This window comes from Ictalurus punctatus, chromosome 19, assembly GCF_001660625.3.
Source record: "Ictalurus punctatus breed USDA103 chromosome 19, Coco_2.0, whole genome shotgun sequence".
Lineage (NCBI taxonomy): Eukaryota > Metazoa > Chordata > Actinopteri > Siluriformes > Ictaluridae > Ictalurus > Ictalurus punctatus.
Window position 1 is genome coordinate 24,813,938 of NC_030434.2, and position 2,500 is coordinate 24,816,437.

Genomic DNA, 2,500 nt, shown 5'->3' on the forward strand with positions numbered 1-2,500 from the left:
CTGCAGCTCATCATTATCATGTTTCATTTACACAAAACTACACCAGGGTGCGATAAACAACAACAACAACAACAACAACAACACACACACACACACACACACACACACACACACACACACACAGCATGTCAAGTCCATACACGGCAATAAGGACGTGGAGAGGTTCAGCTGTGAGCTTTAATCACACACTGGTGATATTCCCTCTGAACACCAGCAAAGAGACGGATTTAATCTTCTGCTGCGACGGAATAAAACAGCAGGACGAGCCGAGATCCGAACGCCGCCGCGTGCGTTTCCTCCTACACCCTCACGCTTAAAGAGTTACTCTCACCTTTTACTCTGTTGTATCTGAAATGAGGATGTAAATGATTGAGATGAGTCGGGAATGAAATGGAGGCTTTGTTGTGTGGGAGAGGAGTTCCTCAGGGTTCAGTGCTCAGCTCTGTGTGATTCTACTCCATCCAGGGTTCTCTGCTCTTCTCTATTCAGTCCATTAACGTTGGGGAGGAGCTGCGGCCTGGGCTCGGTGTTTTACCCAACAATACCACTGTGAGCGTGTGTGTGTGTGAGAGTGTGTGTGTGTGTGTGTGTGCGTGTGTGCGTGTGTTAAACTGCTATCTGTCCCAGCTTGAAACACAGCGGTTTACGAGTCTGTGCATTTCGGAGTGATTTACGCTGGAGCTGAGCTGCACAGTGGTGAAGAAAAACACATCTGGCAGCGTTTTCTGTTTTGTTTGTGGCAGGAAGTGGAAAAGCGCTGGCGAAATGGAAAATGTCGTGAGTAAGAACGACGGCGCCTTTAGAATACGAATAAACTACGCAACTCAGTTAACTCCAGTAGTTATGTTTTCTTCACGTCCACAGGAGACTTCAACATCACGTCCGTCTCTCTGATCCAGTTCCTACTCAGACCTCGTCCTCGTCCTCGTCCTCATCCTCACAGAGGTGCGTTTCGATCCCTAGTAATACGATTCCTGCTCATTCTAGACATGAAATAAACCCGGACTGTGAGAATAAACAGGCTGAGGGACTGAACTGGAGATCTACAAAACACTCTGGAGCTCCACTGGACGTCTGCTCCCCCTCTAGAGACGGGAATGGTTCAGTCCGTCCAGCACAGAAACCCCGCTGGAGCAGGATTAGCTCTGATCAGAGGAGGTTTGTTTTATTGATGTCATTTGGACAGGATTATTATTACGGAGGAAGCGCTGTGTGTTTGGAGAATTACTGAAGATCATCTGCTTCAGAATTACGACTTTTTCAGACGGAATTAAATTCACAGTAATTCCAGGATCAGACTAATCCAGTGTGAATACGCCGACTGTTTAAACACGCCTCATTTGGTTAAAGGAGGGGCTACAGAGCCATTTCAATTTCACACACAAAAATCATTCAAATCAATAATGGAGAGAGGGAGGGGGGAGAGGGGGGGAAAGAGAGAGAGGGGGGGGGGAGAGGGGGAGAGGGGGGGGAGAGAGAGAGAGAGAGAAGGGGGAGAGAGAGAGAGAGGGGGGGGGGGAGAGGGAGAGAGAGAGGGGGGGGGAGAGAGGGAGAGAGAGAGGGAGAGGGGGGGGAGAGGGAGAGAGAGAGAGAGAGAGGGAGGGAGAGAGAGGGAGAGAGAGAGAGAGAGAGGGAGGGAGAGAGAGGGAGAGAGAGAGAGAGAGAGAGAGAGAGAGAGAGAGAGAGAGAGAAGGTCACCTTAGCTTGCTAATGATTTAAGAATGATTTCAGGAAGTATTTCAGCATTAGTAAAACTTCGTACAGTTCTCTTTATTCCATCCCTCCATCACTTCTTCCTCTCTGTCACTCCATCAGTCCATCACTGTTGCATCATTTCATCACTCTTCTATCACTCTCTCCATCATTCATCCCTCTCCATCATTTCAACACTCCGCAACTCTTCCGTCTCTATACACATCCCTTCATCACTCATTCCTCTCCATCATGCTATCACTCCATCACTGGTCCCTCTGCATCACTCACTCGTCCCCTCCATCACTCACTCGTCCCCTCCATCATGCTCACTCGTCCCCTATATCACTCCATCACTCGTCCCCTCCATCACTCACTCGTCCCCTATATCACTCCATCACTCGTCCCCTCCATCACTCACTCGTCCCCTCCATCACTCTCACTCGTCCCCTCCATCACTCACTCGTCCCCTCCATCATGCTCACTCGTCCCCTATATCACTCCATCACTCGTCCCCTCCATCACTCACTCGTCCCCTATATCACTCCATCACTCATCCCCTCCATCACACTCACTCATCCCCTATATCACTCCATCACTCGTCCCCTCCATCACACTCACTCATCCCTCCCATAACGCCATCATTCATCCCTCCAATCACCCCATCAATCATTCCCCTCCATCTCTCCTTTCTCCATTATTCCATCACTCATCCCTCCAATCACTCCATCATTCATCCCCCTCCATCACTCGTGTCACTCCATCACTCCATCACGTGTCCCTCTCCATCACTCCGTTAAACATCCCT

General features: G+C 49.6%; 1 protein-coding gene across 1 annotated transcript in view; it reads right to left on the bottom strand.

Moving 5' to 3' along the window:
* LOC108279600 (thyrotropin-releasing hormone-degrading ectoenzyme) overlaps window positions 1-2,500 on the bottom strand; it is a 63,596-nt gene that overhangs the window by 12,629 nt on the left and 48,467 nt on the right. The gene's annotated exons all lie outside the window — the stretch shown is intronic.